At 41.3% G+C, this 23200-nt stretch overlaps 1 protein-coding gene across 2 annotated transcripts in view; it reads right to left on the reverse strand.

The window, feature by feature from the left end:
- The window catches only part of daam1b (dishevelled associated activator of morphogenesis 1b), a 49661-nt gene extending 37835 nt beyond the window's left edge, over positions 1-11826 (reverse strand). For both annotated transcript variants that reach the window (XM_085771309.1, XM_085771307.1), the window contains exon 1: positions 11653-11826. The gene's annotated coding sequence lies outside the window, so the exon portion shown is untranslated. The remainder of the gene's footprint in view (positions 1-11652) is intronic.
- Positions 11827-23200: the final 11374 nt, after the last annotated feature.

A 23200-nucleotide genomic window follows, 5' to 3' on the forward strand; every position in this document is an offset into this window, starting at 1 on the left:
GATGAGCAGAAGCAATCAAACTGTCACAAGACAAGGTTGAGGATTTTTCAACCTAACACTTGAGGTTAAAGAAGCAGCTGAGTTGTTAAACAATCTCTAGCACAACCACACTCCGACAGAAACTGAAGCCCAAACGTGTTTGTGTGAACCTTTTCTCTCTTTCCTGGACTTTTCCGTTAATTATTAAGCATGCAAGGGCAGAAAAACAAAACTTGACCCCTTTTCTATCTGGTTTTCAACAGGCAGTAACACTTTTCTGCTGCTTTGGTGTTGCCTTTTTATGATTTTGTGTCATGGCCTAGAATAAGCAGGCAGCATAACAAAGAAATCATAATAACACACAAAGCTCAAGGCAATATATAAAAATAAACAGAAATAAAATCACCTCTGAGCTTCCAATAACCACAAAGAGAAATGCAGCATCTTTCCAAACATTGCATTAGGGACACACTCATTCTGACAAACAAGAATTAAGTTAAAAGTTGAAAGCAGCTGAAGCTTTGCAGAGAAACAAGGAAGCATGGGAATCCGATTGGCTGCAGACTGTAGATGACCCTGAAAAGTTCAGCTGTGATTACAAGCTTATTGACCGGGTTTCTCTGGTTCAATCGAAAATAAAATTACTTTGGTTTTTAACCTCTGTGTGTACAGTGCAAACCGTGTTGTCAGTCAGAATCCGCACAGACACAGACACACAGAAATGGGGTCAGACACAGTGGAAAATGATAATGTCCCCAGAAAGCCATGACGTTGTGATGAAGCATCTCTGGAGTTTGTGAAAACGAACAGAAAGTTCTGCAGCGCACCGATGATAAGCATATTCTCAGCTGAATCATAACTGACGGGCCCTAAATAAAAAACAGTTTCTACTGCGAAAGGAATGTGTGAAGGGGGAACGTTATATTATGGCTTGTATAATGTGGTGGAAGGCAACAGGGATACTCTGTACATATGTTTCAGTCAGGGTGGGGCCATTTCCATAAATTCCACTCGTGCAGCCCTTCCCTCGTACGAGACCCTAACCATCACAAATTAAATGCCAGGATTAAAAAGGGTCCTACTGGTCTCTTACCCACCCTCTGGAAGCCTTGTAATTACCCCCAGAATAGAAAGGTCTGTCCCAAAGGGGTGCACGACTTACTGCACCCACTAATCTCTACAACGCAGCCGAGCAGTTGCACAGCAAGCGACTGCAAACATGACAAGAAGGTAGAAGTAAAGATACAGCGGTTTATTGAAGAACACAGCAGTGGAGTAAAGTGTATTTAAAGGAGGAGAGATTTTACAACTTGCTTTTGAATGGGAGGTAATGACATTAATCTGATGTTAGAGAGACAGAGTTTTTTCAGTTTATACAGTAGCCTACCAGTTTGGACATAGTTTCCCCTTTGTGTGTTTTGACGGTTACTGGATGTCATGGCTACAACATCCACCTCTTATCTCACATGATCACAAAGAACTGGTTTGTATTTCCTGTAGCCCAATGATAGGGCTGACACGGTGAAGCGTGTGAGTTTTCCAGCGTTTGTGGTAGACTTCCCTCACATATCAATGAGTTTTTTGTTGAGTATCTGTGTCTGTATCTGTATCTGAACAGATGTTTGATAATAAAGTTCTCATCTTTACAAAGGCCCGAGTTTGTGAGATTTCAATGTCTCTTTTCACTATCAACTATCTAGGTGCTGTGTAAATACTGTGAAAGGATTAAAATGCTCAATCCATGTAGAAATGCACATAGCGTCTCACTGTGCCTCATAATGACTTCCTCAATTCTACAGTATGGTGTCACAACAAAACAGTGACCCTCGTCCATGCTGACACGGTCAACCCACCCAAACCAATATATCATTGTGAAACCTTCCCAGGAACTGTAACAGTAGAAACCAGTGGGTATTTTTTCTGATTCACAGTATAGTGAAAACCTGACCGTCTATTTGGCTTATTTCAACACTGACTGACTGGTGAGTTTGACCAAGCTACAGTCAGCTGCAATCTGGTCATGTGTCAGTCTGAGAGAAGTGTAAGAGGGGAAATGTAAAACTATGCTTCTCTCAAAATGTTTAATACAGGAACTTTAACAAAACAAAATCTTGTTTCTTCAGAGTGTAGCCTGTAGGATTGTTCACATAATTTCTTACGCCTCAATGGATGAACATAAAACCTTTGAAAATATATTTATTGTGTTACAAGGTCAAGAAAATGCTGTTTTCAACTGCTGACCCTCCTCAAATACCACTGATCCACACACAGTTGATATATTTACTATAATTCCTCATCCAATCATTTAAAATGTGTGTCTTGTGTAAGAAATTACATTAATAAACAAAAAATAGAGTACTGTCTACACTGTACATTTCTGCTTCTTTGATCCTCAGATTGTAAATTGACCTCTGTATTCACAAGAAAACCTGGAGAATTTAGGGGCTACGAAGATGAAAGATCTTCCTGGAAAAAAGTGGAAGACACTGCTGCAAAAATATTATGAAGCGGAGCTGCAGCTGCAGTGAACGTGCTTGTAATGGATTGACAGAATTTGAGGGTTAAAAGGCTGCGGCTTAACGTGTTGATCCCTCCAGATGTAGGCCGAGGCCCCGTATAGGCCCTGAGAAATCAGAGGTTAAGTTTTCGAGCAGAAACACAAGAGAGGAGGCAGTGCTACAGTAGATGGCCCATAAACAAACAAACAAATCAAATAGAGTAAGGTTAATTCAACATAATCGTATCAGTATCCAGTCTGCTCCGAGGGTGAAGACTGCTTCAAAGCAACTGTGTGCATATTAGCTAATGTCACACACAGATGCTCTGCGAATTAGTTCACCAGACTAAATCCTTGAGAAAAAAGGTCTGAGGTCCCGGCCTCATATTTGACCGCCAACATGGATGTGAGACTGGCTTATGTCCAGCTTGACTGACACAGAGGCAGAGTCTAAGGTGAAACCAAGCCAGCGTGCAATACACGGCCATCTTGCATGGCTGGATGGCTAAGTTACAAGCTGCTTAAATCTTTAAGTGTGTCATAAGCTCAGTGGAGGGGGGAAAAACAACAACCTGTGATCAGACACAAGTCAAAACAAAATATTACTGGTAGGAAAATCAGGTGGGTGGTTCGACTTATAAGAGCTGTGCAGTGAAAAGGAGACCAAAACAAACAGCAGAGGAAGGATGTTTGGGTACGTTAACAAGGACACCTGCTGTTTAACAGGATCGACCTGACAGCCTCTGCCCTGTGGCATCTCGGCTATCAGCTGTACAAAGCAAACTACTGGGACACAAACAACGATGTTCAGCTTCAACATGGAAAGTCTGGGTTTGTTTGTTGACTAATTACTTATTTATAATCTGGTAATGTCGGCGTAATTTCCCCTTTATTTACATAGATGAAACTGTAAAACATCCCCCAAACGACGCTTTATTCTAAGGGTTAGAGCATGCACAGATGTTCTAATGGATCGCCAGTAAATCACAACACCGGTAAAAGTATAACAAGTTGCGTAACTGTGAGAAAAGAAAGAAATATGGACGTGGACAATGGTCGCCACTAAAAGCTGAAATACAATCACTCCCAAGGAACATTTTAGCTGTTGACGCAGCTGGTTTCGTCGGTCTGCGTGGCTGTTTTGACGGCTTCTCTACGGTAATGTTATCACACAGATACGTTATACTGTGGGAACCTGCTCGTCGTAGCTGCAACTCAAAACCCTGCCCTAGGGGACCGGGACATCTTGAGCTGCTGGAGTGAAGTGGGTGGCTATACAGGCTGCGACAGTATTTTCAGAGAAACTGAAAACATTAATCAATAGATTGTCCCAGGAACTGAATGAAGATAGCAGAGTCTGTGAGCACGCTGCCATTCATTACAATGGGCTTTCATGAATGTTGTTTGTAAGAAGTCACAATGTGCTTCACAGTGAAACAACAAAGAAGCAAATGTGCTTTTTTAAACAATCATGAATTCTACAAATTCAATAAGAATGTGCGTGACTGACATTACTAGCTCCGGAGACGCCAAAACAGTTAACGGGAAATTACATTACCATGGTAAAAATACCAGGGACATGATGAAGAGCTATGGCAAACGACATGGACAGGCAAAGTGATAAAGCAGAGCGTGCATTTATTTCCATAGATTACGCAGCGGATTATCTCAAATCAAAGTAGTCCTCTCCATCCATGATCAAATTCCAAATAATTCAACCTTTCCCAAATCTTTTCAGCTGCATCAATTCACAACTTACAGACGGATAAGGGAAGTAGCCTAAACATATTTTTCCATCCTTGCTCTTTTGCTGAACAACTTGTCAGAACTTGAGCGTGCTTTCTTCAGGGCGGGGGCAGCATTTTAAGAGCAGGATAAAGCATGCCGTGCTCTGGCACTGTCTGCAGCTGAATCTGATATCTGTCTGCTGTTTCCAGGCCTGCTATACGTGCGCTGGTTTGTGTCTGAGGAGGGGACACGTTGGCATCTGACCTATTCCAGTTGGAGGAATCGGTCGAACAAGATCGGCATAGTCTAAAAAATCTGCATGAACCTCCTGAAAAGAGTTGTCATCTCTAAAAAGCTCAGAAGCATGATTAGAAAATTGAACCTGTTAATTTATCTGGTCATCAAGTTGGATCTGCAGCACCGGACGTCAAAACAAGTTTCATATTCTGGTGTTAGAGATTGCAATCGGACGGCTGTGCCTGCACCCTTATGAAAACACACACACACACACACACCGAATACCGCCACTGTAGCCTTTTCAATCTTTTGGGATTCACTCATAAGGTTCATTGATAAGATATTACGTATAGGAAATGCTCTGAACTAGGATTTAATGCATGAATTGCTGTTATATGGGCAGAGCAATGATGGCTGCGATGGTGAATGTGATAAGCTTCACTTTGATACGCTGAACATGAGTCATATTACAATGATTGAGGTGCTATTACATAACTACAAGTAGCAGCCTGAACTGATGGGTGTGCACACTTTGCTGTCAAACAAAATGCTGGCATCCGACCAGCTGTAACCTAGCAGCAATACAACAAAAAAAAACTAATGATAATAATAAGACAGAGGGCGCACAGACCCACCAAAACTGCAAACTCAGACAAAATGTTTAATTTCCCTCATGTCTGCTTTGGGAATTGACATTAATAATGTGACCTAGACGAAGGGAATAGAGGGAAGCAAGGACTGAAACATGAATCCCTCCTGGCCCATAAAACCCCCTCCTACCCTCCCAAACCAACATCGCAGTTATAGGACTCCCCCCACATACACACACACACACACACACACACACACAGGACAGAACCCACATGCTCCCTTTGTTTGAACCGCAGCGTGGCTACACTCTTTCCACATCTTATGGCTGGAGGCACACAAGTGATTAATTTTGATGCTCATTGTCATGATAATCTGAGGGTTTTGCTACAATTCTCTGAGTTTGGCGAAAGAACAGTCACTTTCTAACTTTGTTAACTGCGACCGACTGCACTCTTGAACGGGGGAGAAGCAAAGCAAGGCTACTAATTAAAAAATACACAAGCTGAAAAAAATCAAGTGATGAAAAGACTTTGGTCAGAAACAAAACCGAGCGAGCAAATATAAATATAGCCTCTGTCATGAGCCATAATGTAACAGCCTGAGACAATTATGTCACTTCAAATAACAGGCACTTAACCAAGAGTGACTGTTTCCCAAAACTGAAATGTTAATAAAGAATGTGTGCAGAGCAATTACCACTGTGCTGAGCTAGGGACAATTATAGGACTTAAATAGTAAAAAAAAAAATGTTTATGGGCCATTATGTGCAAAAAAAAAAAAATGACATTAAAATTTCACTTTTGAATGTGATATCTGAATAATTCTGGTGTTTGTTCAGTCACTGTCCATTCACGTGGTCATTGTGAGACCAGGGGCTGCATGGTTCACATAGATATTATCATAAAATAAAGTCTTTACCTCTTTAAACAACCTCGAAAAGGAAACTATCTTCGCAGGAATTAGAAGTAGCACAGCTTGTACTGTGCTCTCTGGGGTAGAGCTGCAACAAGTTCAGAACGGCCCGAATAATAATTTCATAGGTCACCCAGTTCTCGTTATAGAACCATAAGACTGCAAGATCAAGGCTTGTTTCTCTGGAGGGATGCCTGCTCTGTGGAGATAAGTCAGTGACTGGGCTGCACACACTGGTTTTAGTGGATGGAGGATAATGTGCTGACTTCTGCCAGCATTTTAGGGATTATACTGAACTCTAATAGTGACACAGAGTTGATCAGATTGCAGATCCTTCTTAATTACTATGTGAAATCACAGCAAATAATTAAGGGACAAACATCCGCAGTGATTTAGAGAGTCTTTGCTTCTCCATTTTTGACATAAACGCAGTTCACATTGCCTAGTAGCTGTTTTTATTGCTAATAAAATTGGGATAAGAGTGAATGACTTGCCATGAAGGATCCATTACTCACCAAAGGGTCTGAAAGCTGTCAGCCTAAAGCCCATTAATTAAAAATCTGCCACCACTGAGTGGCTGAGCTGGAAACAGGGTGCACTGCTCTTTCACCTCCCAACAATCAGCGGGGTCAAGAGTCAACGGTCTGGAGAGGGGACGGGCAGCGTGCAGCCACTGGGTGGGTAACTAAACCCGTCTGCTACGTAAAGGTCTAACATGTGTTTTTATGTTTTAGCTGAAAACATATGAGGATAAATCACCTTTTTTAGCAGCTATGATCTAGAGTTGACCCCAGTAAGTTGTTTCAAAGCCAAGATGGGAAGTCACCCAGGTCCTGATATGACACATTTTCCTAAACAGCCACATGAAATATAATGGCTTTCCCTCTGTGAGATCATACATCATAATGGTTTATGTTTTATTGCACAAATATCCAACATTAGTCCATACGGACTCAAATAGCTGGATCAGATATTGTGCTGATCTATTCAAGCAAATTCTGTTATTTAATGTTTACATTTTACCTGCAGGTGCCAAATCATGTGTTGATTGATTGATTTATCATTGATTACACACATTATTTGATAATTGTATGGTTTTATATTACAATTTTAATTCCTGACCAATTTGTTGCTGAATGAAAAGTTGTTCACTTCATTTGAAATACCTTTATAATACTTTATAAAGTTTGGAAAGCAGTGTGTGAGTTTAGCCCGCTGTTAACATGCATGTTCCTAGCCTCCACCACCACCAGTGAGGTTTACAACTTTTTAATTAAACACTTAGGCAATATTGAAATGGATGAGATGTCCATTAAGCTCAAGGTTAAGGGTTAGGTGATTCTTGGGTTTATATAAACTTGGCTTTAACTGTAACAAGCTGAGAGGTTCTGCAGCTCAGCCACAAAGCAACTAAATGTTAGCCTGAGTCTTGGGTGTGGCCAACAATGGCTGTCTAAACCCAGCTGTCCCAACAGCGAGGACAAGTGCAAAGCCAGGCCAGACTGGGGGCAGGGTGTGGCATGGCCGGGCCGGGGTGCCATGGTGACAGAGCAGGCCTCGACAGAGAAAGGATGCTAAATGAAGCCATTGTCTGGCCCAAGTGAAGCACACCGCACAAAGAATGGCACATTCAAACAGTCATACTGGCGTATTGTTGTGGCAGGCCAGCAGAGCGCTGCAGATTCACAGTTCATCCCACAGGATCCACTACACATCATACAGAGAGAGCTCAGTGGGAGAACATGAAGCTCTCACAACAGCACAACCAGCAAGAATAACATCAACCCGCGAAACATTTCCCCAACAATTCAGGCACATTTAGTTCACTTCCTAAAGCAAAACACAACAACAGAACACTTTATATTTGTGCTTCTCTACTGTGTATCAAGTAGAAGTGAAAAAATAGTCAATCTATATTCAACAACTAATTTGAGAATCAATCACTTGTTTGTTTTTTGTCAAATTCAGCCTCTAGAAATTTTGGTTCATCAACAGAATGATCAAATTTTAAATATTTGTAGGATACAACCTTAAGGGCCAGTATTGTGATAAAATCCACCTTGATCACAGATTCCCGTATATAGTTTGAGATACAGTTATGGTTCGGGAAACATGGGTGTGTCTATTGACATGAGGTGCATCATCAAATTCAAATATCATATAAAATTGCAACATTACCATCACATACTTCCAGTATTGCTCCCAATGGCCTCGTACACACAGAGACTTTAAAGACAGTGTGATTATCACAGTATCAATGGTACGGCAAAATCTGTGACAGTAGATATATTTCTATTGTCAGACACTAGATGGAGAGAGCGCAGAAAGCATATTTAGGTGTGACAAATGAAGCGTCAGTCAATGGAATAGATAATCCGAGTCAAACAACCACGGTATGTATACTAACTGGATTTACCACCTTCTCAAACTATAGCCATTCTTGACCTGACAGTAACAATTCATACTTTCATATTTCCATAAGTAAACATCTGCTTATGCATAATTGAAGTAATTACAGACACCAGCTCCTATCTAATGAATGTTAACCGGTTGGACAGATTTTGAGAGTGCATAATTTACAGTGACAACACCTCTGACAAGGTCCAGGATGCTAAAAGAGAAGCTATTGTAATATAACAGTTCAGTTGTGATATATTTTCATTAGTCTCAGGGGGAAAAGTGTAATTACGGGGCTGCGGTTCAGCACCTGCCCCTTTACATTAATGCCACCATAAACATCCAGAAACCACGCTGACATATGGTGGTCTTTGGGGCTCAGCTGTGTCGCAGCCACTCCCAAATGACACCCACCATTGAAAAAATAATTAGTCTATACCTCCCCCACTGTTGTTGGTGCTGTCGTTTACTCTGTCACTCCGTAGTGCTTAATATGAGCCAACCAGGGAGGCCGGTCCCTGCTGCTGCTGCTACGTTGCCAGTCCTGTGAAACTTAACACTCAGCTCATTAACTCAGTTCCCCTGGAGAACTTAAGGAGTGTTTGTGCGTGCCGATGGACAGAAGAGGAGGAGGCACACAATGCACTGACACAGTTTATGGACTGGCAACTTTGATGATGCTCTGTGGAGAGTAGGGATGTCGCAAACTCACTTTTACTTGTTTTCACAGAGTTAATCGCTGTGTTAAATCACAATCAATTCATCGCAAAGCTTCCTAATCACTGTCACTTTCCAAAAAAAGATTATATCGGCAGATGTGCACCAAAGTTAAAGTGAATGCACAGATGGTCCATTGCCTAACGTAACATCGAATTGGTAGGAATTTAAATGACATAGACAATAAGATTAAAATAAACTTAAACATTTGGTATAGATGACAATGACTCAAATATTTCAAAGACATCCCCTAGAGGATTAATAATTGGCCCTATACTTACATTTTTTTGTAAATAATTGGTAATGTTAGCCTATATTTTGACGATATTTGATTTTACACATTCATAGTGTTGTGAAATTAATTAATTCATAAATAGTGATAATGGTAATACCGTGATAATTTCTCTGACAAGAAAATCTATAATCATGACATCCCTAGTTGAGAGAGAACCAAACAGAAGAGCAGTCAGTCTCATCATGCATCTACCATCAGCTGTAGCAGCTTTATGTGGTCGGCGGCCACACATGCTCTGATGAAAGCTCTGGAAGAAGAAGATATAGCAGCTTTTATCCCAAACGATGTGAGTGACAAGTGTGAGCTTCGGTTGTCCAGCACCAGTGCCAAACTGAAACTGAGTCACAATGCTGCAGTGCAGTCGGCCTCCCCAAGGACGGCTTTAGTTCATTTCTGTTTCCTACAGCAGCGGCGCAGGCTGTGTTCGTGTCTGTGACAACAAACAAACGGGTGCCAACAAAAACAAGTCAGTAGTTGCTGTAGCCGTAGGCTGCGCTTGTGCAGAGGAGGCAGCACCATAATCTGTCACCTGCTGCTGTGCGTATGACTGCTAAAGGTGACTGGCAGAGCTGCTAACAGAAAGTAATAAGCAGAACCAAAACAGGATCACAAGCTCTTTTTTTCATCTGTCATGCATTGTCAAAAGTGTTTGCTTATCTCGTCAGGCATGAAGACATGATAGGGACTTATGGTTTACCGCCTTAAATCAATATCAGCCAATATTGCTGGTTTGTGGATATGTATAGGCCAGGGGGTGAGGCTGGGGAAAGTGTTGTTACAACACAGATTAATCATCTGCAATGTTCACCTATTCAAAGAAACAAGACATGCAATTCAAGTGTCAGGGCCTGTCTTTGCTGATCTGAATCGGCCAACTCCCTGTCTGAGCATTAACACTGTGGACAAAATAACAGCATGGTACATCATGTAAGCCTTCTCCTGTGTTTACAGTGAAAACATGCCTGCAGATCTCACCACAGCAGTAAGCCCTCTCACAAGGTAGCAGCCCATTACAAGCACATACAGGCCCCTCAATGATTTAGAGCATTTTAATTCTCGGGAATGCAAGTCTTTTCTGATAAGCACCTAACTCTGTATAGGCCTCACCACTGCAACGATTATACCGTGATAATCTCTCAGTGTTGTTGCTCTCGGACTGACCTGTAACTCCACAACCTCACAAGTGAGTCATTCCACTTCTCAGCAAAGCGAAGCAATTGAATATTAACTCAGAACAGGTGAAGTACCACAGCTCAGCACAAACTGGTTCTTTTTTCTTTCTTTTTTTTATAAAATCAAAAACAATGTGGCAGTTTTGTGATGGCCATGCAACTGGATGTAAGCTTGTTAAAATAATCAAGGATGACAGCAATCTGGGAATGGGATGTGAGAAGATGATGAACTCATATCAATGAGAACACAAATGATTTATTAGGTGTCAACTATATATTTCTTTTTTCTCTTTTTTGTTTGCATATGTTAGAGCTCCAATCAAAACGTAATCTGCACAACAGCTGAGCTGCAAGTTAAATCTGATCAAGACTTTGTGGATCTGCCTTCAGATTACAATCAGAGCGATAAATCGGCCAGGCAGATGCACTGGACAGCAGTGGCTTTAAGTATACTGTCTATAAGCAATACAACTAAGAAGTAGGCTTATTTGCATCCCATTCCAACAATCACCCCCTATCCATTCATACACATTTACAACACTCACTTGTGCACCTTTAAGCATTGTGTAACATTTTAAGTCTAAAGAACTAAGAACCTGGGGATCATATAAAAATAGATATGACCTGGTACTGACTTATTTAAGCCCGAAAGCATTTACACCCCTGTCCTGTGCAGCCTGCATTGGCTTTCAACTTTCTCTCGCTTTGCTGAGGGAGCACTGGGACTCTCTCAGGGGTGGGGGGGCCCTGGACCCGGGTTTCAGCCTGGGTGGGGGAGCCAGCCGCTGATGGTCCAGCTCAGTGCGGGTCGACCTGCTTCACGAGCTGACAAAACAAAAACAATTTGCAAAACAGATGCAAATGTCACCCGACTCCTGTCTGGAGTGGACCGAGTCTACTGTAGGTCACTGACGACGAGGCTCCACGGAGAAGCTCGACACTTTACAGGAACGACGAGTCTCGGTAGCTGACGTTAACGGCGGCTGCAGCAGCCTGTGGTTCACCGGTCACCACCAGCACCGCAACCAAACGGCCCGGTGTGGTTGCTACGCTGCGGGTATTGTTTCAACCGTTACGGCGTTAGTTGTGTCTTTGTTTCTGTCTTTCTGTAATGATAAACCCCTTACCTCGTCCCGTTGAGCATTTCTCTGGTTAACGGTGTCCACAAGTTCATCAGGTAAGAAGTAAAAGCGACAGAGAGAAGAAAAAAAACACACAAGAGTCCAGGCGGCGAGCAGGCAGATGATTCAACCGACTGGTTGGTCGGGAGAGTCGGAGCTGCTCGTGACGTCATTGGTTTAGTCGAGCAAGTTACTGCGCATGCGCCGTCTTTCGCCGACCGCAGTGGTTCATGGGTAATGTAGTGCTCTACTACTACTTCACGGACACATTAGAGATAGCAGTTAAAGATTTACAGCAGGGTGACCAAGACAGAGGCAGAGTTTTCCATACAGGCTCTGTAAACGGTGTTTATCTTTCTGAATATGATTATCGACCCGTTTTATTTGTTTCGTGAATTCTGGTGTTTATTCTTCTATCATTGATTTGCCTATTATATTAGGCCTACTATACCGGGATATTGAAGTCTAGTCGGCTGTAAATGTGTGTGTGTGTGTGTGTGTGTGTGTGTGTGTGTGTGTGTGTGTGTGTGTGTGTGTGTGTGTGTGTGTGTGTGTGTGTGTGTGTGTGTGTGTTTGGCCTTTGTACTGGTGGTTAACATGGGTTCAATACGTCACCCTGGGCTCCCTATGGACCTCTGGATTGTGTCCTTAATAAAGTCTTATTATTGTATGTAAAGTACCCTAAGCAATAAAGAACAAGAAAAAAAAAAGATTTAAAAAAATATACAGGCCTAGTTGAGACTTTTAGTTCAAAGATAGCATTTTTCTGCAACATGAGGCAGGTAGGTATTGCCTCTGCTGATGATAGAATTGCAACCACGACTACAACCAAAACGTGTGTGATGTCTCCATCTAGTGACTTGAACAGGGCCTAACAATCAGTAGACTGCACCATGCTATAATAAGTTTAGATATAACAAAGAGACTTCATGGTTTTTCAGCAACTGTGAAAACAAAAACAATTGGAATTTGATCATGTTTGCCACGACTAAATTTTTAAGTAAAGACTGATCCTTATTACATTATGTTTCAGTATTGATGATGTAGCACTAAGCTACATATTGTACACACAATTTGTGATGTTGTGTGTTTATTGTTGTACAGCAAATTCTCAAACTCAAGGCCACGAGTTCACATGTTTTTGTTCACTGTATATCATCATTATGTCAAGAAGATAATAAAGGGATATTCCGGCGTAAATTTAACCCATGGTCCAACGCACCGTGACACCCCCTCGAGAGATGAACTCTGCTAACCGCTAGCTTCTCTAGTTGTAGCAACTTTAGCAAAGACCGCACCATAACAACCATAACAGCGCAGTCTATCCACGCGCAAACCGCGACCAAAGGCCACTCATAGCAGCACAAATAATGCTCAGAGCAGCACCAAGCGTCATCAACAGTACAAACAGGGTCCCAGTCCATAATACGAGGCATCAAACATCTCTTAGCTTTGCCTGGTTTCTATTGAAAAGAGACGAAAACAACTCACCCACTCTCCTCCAGTTATGGAGCAACTTTCCGCGTCCAGGCACTGACAAAACACGTTCACAATACATTCAGTCTCAGCGGCCATGGTCAGGCAGTGACCACACATGACCACTTGATTTCCTCCAGCACCGGCATCTCTCCCTCTTTCACTTTTCTCTTCCATTTCCTTAAGATCGTCTTCGGTAAACTCGGTCTAAAACTGATAGGGGCGCCCATTGAAATGAAACCAGTCCTCCGCTTTGACTGCATTGCATGGAGTAATATTAATCACACATTGCATCCTTGAGCTGTGGGACTCTACTTCACTCGGTAATGGCCTCCATCCTACCTGTAGCTACCGTCTTTGCTGTAACCATGGCAGTAACAAAGCAGACATCACAGAAGGGACAACACGGCTGAGTTTATGCAGTTTGACAATAACGAAGACTGGTTTCATTTCGATGGGCGCCCCTATCAGTTTAAGACCGTGTTTACTGAAGACGAGCTGAAGGAAATGGAGGAGAAAAGTGAAAGAGGGACAATACCGAGTGGAGTCTATTTGCTGGGCCTGGGGGGTTCAAGTGGTTATGTGTGGTCACTGCCTGACCATGGCCGCTGAGACTGAATGCGCTGCCAGTCGGACTCGGACGTGTTTTGTCAGTGCCTGGACACTATGCTGGACGCGGAAAGTTGCTGCATAAGTGGAGAAGAGTGGGTGAGTTGTTTTCGTCTCTTTTCAATAGAAACCAGGCGAAGTTAACAGATGTTTGATGCCTCGTATTATGTGCTGGGAGCCTGGGACCCTGTTAGTAGGCTACTGTTGATTACGTTTGTTGATGTTCTGAGCATTATTTGTGGCTATGAGTGGCTTTAATCGCGGCTTGTGCGTGGAGAAAATAGACTTGCTAAAGTTGCTACAACTGGAGAAGCTAGCGGTCAGCACGGGGGGGGGGGGGTCTAACTCGGTGTCACGGTGCGTTGGGCCATAGGTTTATGCCGGAATATCCCTTTAACATGTTTTGGCCTAAGTTAGACAGAGTTTGGTGAAGAGATTTAGTGCGACACCTGCTGGTATTTGTCAGTAACTACTTTTGCTGTACTGTCAGTTCTTTTCCTTTCATCTCTGTAATTATTGAGAACAGACTGTCTGTAACCCTAACCCCTGACGCACCAGTCACAGAAGAACCTGGACCTGAATAACCCGTGCAATTCAGTGATGTGCTTTAAGTTTAAACTTTAAAAAAAAATCTTTATTTTGAAATCTCACAAAATTCCCATAAGCCACCTAAATCAGTGCCCATTCACTGTGTAGAGGTTACCATTCAGCTAAAAGAGTGAAACATGATGACTATGAAAGAAACTGATAGATTTTAAACATTTCCTTATGAGACGTCCACAAGATGGTGCAAGAGACCATGAAGATGCCACAGTGATGTTTCCTCCTACAGGGGCATGATTTATTTCAGTAATGGGTCCAATAAACAATGACTGAAAGTGATTCACAGTCCTCAGTCTGAACTCACTGACACTGAAAAAAACATTTAAAGAGTGAATTCAACCATAATTTGAAGCAGAGACGGGTTAATATAAAGAAAGTATAGAACCTAAAGGGTCAAGATTTCTGTATTACTCCTAATTCTATTAAACTGACAAGTTAAAAAAAACTTGTATTGAAAGTAAAGGGGGGAAAAAGTATGAGTCAGTTCTTTATTCAAACAGCTCTATCAGTGTTGCAATTTAAGTTAAATTCAATATAGCAATGAGATGCTTCCTATTAGAGCATGAGTCTGTCACTACTTTCTTAAATTCATAGCTGTATATTTTCCCTTAGAGATTATTTCCTGTTTTGCAGCCCTTCAGTCCCAACCAACAATGAGGGGAAGGATCTTACTTGCTGTCTAGACTTGTGTCTAACACTCTCAGACACTCTGGCTGTCTGCTCAGTTTCTCTTTCTGCTTTGTTCACACTGTGCTATTTGTTAACAAACTGTTTGATGCTTAGAGACATCAGCTGTGTCTTTGCTTCACAGATGTTATGACACATATTTCTAACTTTATTGTCATTGAGTCTCTGCATCCACACGCTGCCAATTATTAAAGTCATCAGTGATATTATCATAACAAAAGTGATGGGGTGACAGGTGCTGCAACAGAGGGCAACTATGCACACATACCAGTGTTTAATGGTCACCTCAACAATTTGTCACACGTATCACAGTTTATTGTTGTGTCCATTTTATCCTCCAGGGTAAACAGAGGCAGATTAGGTTGAGGGTGTGAAGAAAACAGCTTTGTTTGTCTGTTTTCATATGAAAAACAACCTTGAACAGCTCCAATAAAAAACCCTGTAGTCTTGCAGAGACAAATTCAACTCTGGGCAGAAAGGTACTCTCTGTCATATAACTGTTCATGGGACCTCTGCAGTGACCCTTACAACAATGGTGTTGCGGCAACATCCATCAACAGCTCTTACACTGCACCATCACACACGCCTCGTCTGCGGCGCTGCTTGTTCTGAGCTGGACTCATGGTGCAATGCAGATGAATGTGTTTCCATCACTCTTTGAGTGCACATTAAACAAACGGGGTAAAGTGAGTTCATCGAAAAGACTGAGAAGTGTTGGTGGGTGTATTTATGAAATATGGGCAGAGCCAGGCTAGCTGTTTCCCTCTGCTTCCAGTCTTTATGCTAAGCTAGGCTAACTATACCTTGACTCTGACTACATAGAAACACAGGCTGATGTTAGTATTCTTCCTGCAGAAGAAGCAAGTATCTCCTATAATATTCAACTATTATGTAACTATGAGTGGAAAAAACAAAGCTAAAGGAAGGTTAATCTGTTGAGGTTTAGACCAGTAGAGGCGCTGTAGCTACATCAATTCATCAGGATATCTACTGTATGCATTGTGTGTCATCGGTGTGCAGCCCCTTTATCAGTGCTGTGAACCATGTAGTCTTTCAGTGCAGTTTGGCAATAAAGATAATCTGTTAAACACCTGTCAGATGCACCGTATGTCATCCAAGAGGATAAACTTCATCACAGTGCCCCGTGACCTCCGCAAAGATAATTTCTCATTGTGTACGCTTTGTCACCGGCAGCATTAACTTATCAGTATATCAAACTACTAGAAACTTCTGCCTGTAGGACATTTGTTTGTGTGTGTTTCATTATCTTAAGTGAGTGACATGTAGCTACTGCATTTGCATGGACATTTTCCTAACATATAGAGATAAGAGTGTACTCTGGTGTGAGAAAGTTGTTCCAACTGCAACTTTATTCAGTTGCCATCTGCACTATACGTACCTGACCGCAAGTCTGCTATCATGTGGCTGGCATCGGTCTGCCTTCGCACCTACACTGTAGTGCTGCGGTAACTTGACTTCCCTTTTCTTTGAAATGCTGTCATACACGTAGATGCCTCAGCTGTGTCTTGGCTAATAAACTAACTTCCACGAATTCTTCAACCACATGTCCTGCATTGACAATAGGTCTGCCGGTAAAGGCCTCTTGACCCGGCGACACAGTGAAGCACCGTGAAACATGTCCACTGTCAACGAAAGTAATACCCCTTTAGTGTTGAATTACAGTTAGGATAAGTCAAGATCCTGCCTTCAGGCTGGAAATGTGCAAAAGAAAGGATGAAGAGGTAGAGGGTTACAGGCAAAAAAGCTTTTACAAAGACACACACAGGAAGATAATTCACTGCACCTGCTCTGACAATGTCCAGAAACCTTACACCGGCTTTTCCTGGACGAGATGACACCTGCATGAATGAAGCTGTTGCAGCTGGGTGTCAGCACACAATCGCACTTTCATACTTCACACTCATATACGCACACAGAAAGGGAAGATTTGCATGCTTACGGAGCCACGCAGCGGAACAGCTGCTCAGATTTTGTGCACAAATACACACACAGACAGTGAGACAGAAGTGATGTCAAAGAGCTTCAGTGGAATTTTTTGGTTTGCAGCAAAGACAAAGACACCAACAGGCGATCACTTAAGAATGCAATCAAAGCTTGAAGTGTGGTGCTAATTCAACTCATTTCTGTTTCAACGCAGTGCGTCAGGAAATCCAGGGAGGTTGACTGAGGTCAACATGAAACCCAGACGTTTAAGGGTTAAGTCAGTTTTGATTCACGACATTTGAGTGGTGAAGTTTTTACTCATTAGTTTGGCAAGGAAGCGAAGGCCCATTAAGATTTACAGCTGGCTAATCACAGTTGCCAAGCCTGCTGGAGGTTCAGTGGAGGGACTCGGTGTCTCACTGCAGGCTCTCTAGCACCGAGTCTGGATGAGTCAGGACTACACAGCTGGAAACATTTTCAAATATCCATCGTTGTGTTGTGTAGGAGTGCAGGTCATGGCTTGATTTTGTGTTTAACGGCATACGCAGAGAATTATACAACTTACAAAAAGTTGTCCACATATCAAATTCCACCTTAATGAACTTTATGAACTTTGCACTGCAGTCAGTAATACGTTAACTGCTGTTTTAGTGGTCTATCCAGCATGCAGGTTGTCTCATTACAACGCTGCATTATTACTAATTGGCCCTCAGGAGAGCAGCATCATTTGTGAATACTAAATGTTTGGTTTTTGTCCGTATCAACCTGCCTTCTTGTCTATGTTGTTGTTTTTACTCTCACCATCCACCCACACAGACCGGTTATATTTTGGTAGCTTCTTCAAGAGATAGGAGCTGCTTGTCAAGAAGATGTCCACACTGTCATTATTATCATCTATATACAGAGATTTGGGGATTTTTGGCTCACGTGTTGATGTCTGTCAAGTTTGATATTATACACAGATGTGTTTCTAGAGAACAAAGATGGTTTTCACTTCAAAGAAAGAGTTCAACATTTTGGGAAATACATTTATTTCATAAATTGCTGCTGAGAGCTAGATGAAAGGACAGAAACCACTTTCTATACCACATGTCTGTACTACAGGAAATATTAAAGTAGAGCAAAAGCCAATTAGCTTAGCGTAGCATAAAGACTGCAACCTGCCCCTCACTTCACTTTGTCTATCTAAAGTGTACACTGTTACCTTGAGCTGTCTCTAAACTAAACTAAGCTATACGTTAACCACCATAGCCATCAGCAAATAAGCACATTTCCCAATAATATCTTATCAGTCCTTTAACATTTAAGATACCTGAATATTTACAGCAGAAGCTCTTATTTACTAGTTATCAAGTAGCTAGCAAATGCAGCTGTCTGGTTTTCTGATTTTACTTTTCTACACAAAATCTGTGGTTCTCTTTCTTTATTGCTTGGCATGTGTTGACGCAGCAGGCTCTATAAAAATGTGTTACACCACCGCTTTTGGAGAGATTATGTGTCATGGATCAACACTTTTATTTGTGGAAGAAGATGCAAGCGAACCTAATGACAAATCCATCTGACAGAAGGCCATTATGCCATTAGCTGGTGGATGATTTAAAATGCAACAGCTCGAACGATGCCTTTGCATAATATTGAAAATCAAAAGGCATGGAAGTATCAAAATGCAAGATCTGGACGTACAATAGTACAGACAGTAAACATCGTGGATGATAAATATAAACGGTGTGGTGGTGACATTACCAACCACATTCTGTCTCATGCAAAAGAAAACATCAGGTGCATCTGCTTATCTGTTTACATGGAAAATGTGGTGTGAAAATTCTGGTAATTTAAAGTCGCTTGGCAGGAAACCAGACTCTAATACTACCACATTTTTACATATGCTTTCCCTCTACTGGCAGCTCTCGCTATAAGTGAAGATGCTTACCTTTTACAGTGCAGGCAATGATCTACAATGAATCTTTTCGTAATGACGTGTCGTTGTGGTTGATGACAGCAGTACAGTCAAGGCAGGAGGTCAAAATGAATGAAATGAAAACATATTCAAAGTACAAGCTCCTTTCTGACCTAGATGTGTTGAAAATGAAAGAGTCCTCCGGGTTATGGCTGACCATGTGGTTTTCTCAGTTTTTATTGCTTCTCTAAAAATACAAACCAGTTGTTAAGAATACGCTGCGTTTGGATGTCAGCATGGTGTTGATGCCCTTTTTCAAATGATGATTAGGTTTGTATTGTTCGAGAACTGTTTTTGACCTTGTCGTCACATGACTGAGGCCTGATGTAAAACACTCTCCAAAAGTATTAAAAACTTTAATTTTGTGATAAAGAACTCCAGATGACCCGATGTTAAAACATTAAAAGTGCATTAATTTTCCACATGCTTTTCTCTCAGGGACATGGCTTTGACCCCGGTCTCAAGACCACAAGCCTGACTTGTGCAGTTATTTGTACATTTGTTAAGTTTTTTGTTTTTTTTTGTCTTGGTCTGAATCAATGGCAATGACAGGTTTAGTTTGCAGCTACTCTGGACACTTTCAGCTGAAGCCTGTTAAAAATCTTCACATCTTGGCACGCCTCACCGAGTCGTGTAACAACCTCAACTGATTGCATTTGCAGCTGGTTGGCTTCAACAAGTGCATTTTCCCATTTGAATAGACAACACATGTGGACTCTCTTTGTTTGCAGAGGTTCAGCCCCTGATTTTTCCCTCTACTAAAGCTTTCAATAACACTTTTATTCCTCTAAGGGCCTGGCATCTGCTCTTATGGCCCTGGACTTATAGAATTACAGAAAATAAGAGTCTGAAATAACACTTCAGATAATGTATTCTCATAACAGAGTCATCTAGTGTAGCTATCAAGATTGTCAAAGAAAAGTTGTATTTTCTCAGTAAACATTCAACCTTGAACAAAGCGTCTCTGCCTCCCCTCCCACATTATGAAGCACATCACGTTCAGGCTATTTTAACTAATAATCTTCTTATGAACAGAGAATGAGGCAGATAATACACACCATTGTGAAAATGAATCTTGGTGAAGGGGGTTACTGATTATGTGGTGGAGCAAGCTGTGTGCCTGTTTGGCTTTAATTAGAGTATTAGCAGGATGCCGAGCCATGCTTTTCATCAGTGGACCAAAGGAGGGAGAAGTTTCACAATGAGATACCCTGCAGAGCTGGTTTATCACTGATGCTGATAAGACTAATCTTCTTCATGAAGGTTCAGATATGATGTTGAGTGAAAGTCTTATAATAATTAACATGTTGCTTTTATATCTTTATTAAGCTGCAAGACAGATAATTATTTTTCAGTTTCATAGTTAAGGGTATGTGGTCTGTTCATTCTTGGCATTCACTAAAGCTCCTGGCTGCCATGAGAGATCAATACTGTATGTTTCAGCTTTTTGTAAAAAGGATTCATTATTATTTTTTGACTGAAAAGCTTCTGACAGGGTTAATATTTCCTAATATCTATGTATCCGTCAGCACCCTGACTCGTAACACTTCTTATATGAGGGATGCACACGCGCCCACATAGAGGACTTTTCCTTGCAACAGGAAATATTCATTTAGATAGGTTGTGGGTGTGAAGTTTCTCACTGTGGGTGACTCACTATGAACACAGAGACGTTTCCTCAAACTTCCACAACAACTAATAGTAAGTGAACAGGTTGCTGCCGGCGTTCTTCTAAAGCATTGTTCTCACACTGAGCAGCGTACTGCATCAGTCTTGTGGACAAAGAATAACTTTATATTAAGCTTCTCTCTCTCTCTCTCTCTCTCTCTCTCTCTCTCTCTCTCTTTCTCTCTCTCTCTCTCTTAATCATCCGTAATCATCTCATCCCCCTCTCTCCTGACCAAGCTCAGTCTGATAAGTAACCACCTTTCCTACATTTGTCATGTCAAGTGCTACTTGCCTAATATTACAGTCTATTATGTATAATTTCTTTTAACAACTTGATTTACTATAGATGATTGTAATTCATTCACCCATGAGACCTAATGAACCATTCTGCTCAAGAAACACTGTTATAATTGTGTATATATTTCAGACCACAGCCATCATGTGTTCAGTTGAGCTGAAGCAGCAAATAAGAAAATAAATTGTGGAATCAGCACCTGACCTGTCGATTTAAACATTAATTTGATGATTATCTTTTCTCATGTACTAAACTGATTACTACAATGTTAGAGTTTGCGTAGTGCAAAAAGGAACCAACCCAACCATTGATTGTTATCTCACAGGTTCGTTTACAGGTTAGACTCAGCATGTTGGGTTGTAGTGTTACCCGAAATATGTGTTGAAAACTCCCCTTAATTCTAGGTCATGACTGTCACTGCTGGCATTCAAATTACTCATTTCAGCTCATTTAACTTCTGCTGTAACTATTACAAAAATCGAAACACATGATGTCCTGGCCATTCTTTTATTTTATCTTATTTTTTAATTTTATTTTAAGTTCAAATTTAAGATCAAGTTAGCCATTCATACATTCAAAAATGGGTAAAATATATAACAAATATTCTAAATTCGTGTTTTTCATACCAGTCTTTTTGTTTGCATGGAGCGCTGTGAAGAATTATGCTGTGTGTAATTTAAGGATGCACTTTCAACCCATGGGTCACCACATTTAGGCTATAGTTAAGTCAAACCTATCCAACCAATAGCTGTACAACCTCAATGGATTATTTAGAAAACATTAAGCTTTTTTAAAATTATTTTTTTTAGACTCTTTTTACAGACAACCTATTGATTTATATTCAAATCTTGACACATCATCACACAACATTTATTTTGGATCAAACTTTGTGGTTTTTACCATCCCTGCTTTAACCCACTGTGAGGAATTGAATGTACAGGCCACATAATGTATGATGGTGAGTTCATGTGATGGTCTAACATTCATATCCTTAGTCTCAGAGTAGTGGTTTAACAATTATTGTCTTCTGTCGGGCCCAAATCTGTGGCCATTACACTCAGGCTGATGGAGCGATGCGGTGAACGCCGATGGCTTGGGTGTCAGTGAAATTCTATATTCATTGGAAAAATGGTTGTGATTAAAATACATTCAGCAAATACCTTTGCCCAAACAGCAATTAGAAGAGGTCTGGTACCCTCCAGCAGTGTGTCTAATACCGGAGGGTTTCATTAAGCTGATCTGGAATCTCACAGATGTCGTGGACTGTCCAAACAACAAGTTTGTTAAACTGGTCATTTCGCAGTCATGGCCTCCAGGTTTGAACTGTGACCTTGTCCTCTCAACTCGTCTATCAGCACCATCATTAACACAGCTCCACTCCGGCCCTGCCCCGACTTTCTGCTAACATACATGGGAGAAATAATTGTTTAAAACAGAGATTTATTCATGTAGAATTTGACCTCGTGTTGTTAAAACTAAACACAAATGCAAACCTTGTTGCCTTATTCCTACACGCCGTTCTCACAGTATTATAATTCAGCTGTTTAAGGACGGAGAGAATGAAACTCTGGAGGGCAGAACAAAAAGAATTAAACATAACTTTTCAGTCTTCTCATTTAAGCCTGTCTCTCAGCACTTTCATTGCCCTTGTACCCCCAAAAGCCTGTAGCTATAATTATCTATCTAGTGCACTGTGAATGGGGAGCAGCCTTAGGTTTCCAGATTAATTACCTTTGCGTGAACTTCACTGCTGGTGTTACTGCATGAATAAAGCTGTCGGACACACTACACCTGACGGCTGGGAGAGGGGAGGCTCACACTGTGGAGCTGCACTTATCTCAGAGGGTTAGACAAGCCTGGGGAGATTATGGGTGCTAAATGACGAGGAACAGAGTCTGATGACAAAGAAGTTTGTCATTTTCTTTTTTTTTTTTCACATAATGTCACACAGAAAAAACACTTTGCTCATTTAATACTTTGCTGTTTAGCTGTATTTATAATTAACTTTGATATTGACTTCCCAATGAAGCAGAGGTTTCTGAATTTAAATCATTTCTAATCGCAGAAGAACAGATCTTTGCTTTGGATGACATCTATTTTTGCTGCTATGTTTTAAAGGTAATTCATTAGACCCATTGCAAATCCAACTTTTGAGCTCTGGCTTATTTTAGATCATCTCTGACATTTTCACTAATCTTGTTACCTCTGACCATCAAGAGCTGACATATAGGACCGTGCATTATGTCCATAATGTCGCCCTTCTTCCTTTATCCTGGTCTCGTGTGCAGAAAGAAATCCCCCCAGGGACGTCCCAG

The sequence above is a fragment of the Trachurus japonicus genome, chromosome 24 (genome assembly GCF_045865225.1).
Source record: "Trachurus japonicus isolate A0001 chromosome 24, Traja_1.0".
In the NCBI taxonomy this organism is placed as follows: domain Eukaryota; kingdom Metazoa; phylum Chordata; class Actinopteri; order Carangiformes; family Carangidae; genus Trachurus; species Trachurus japonicus.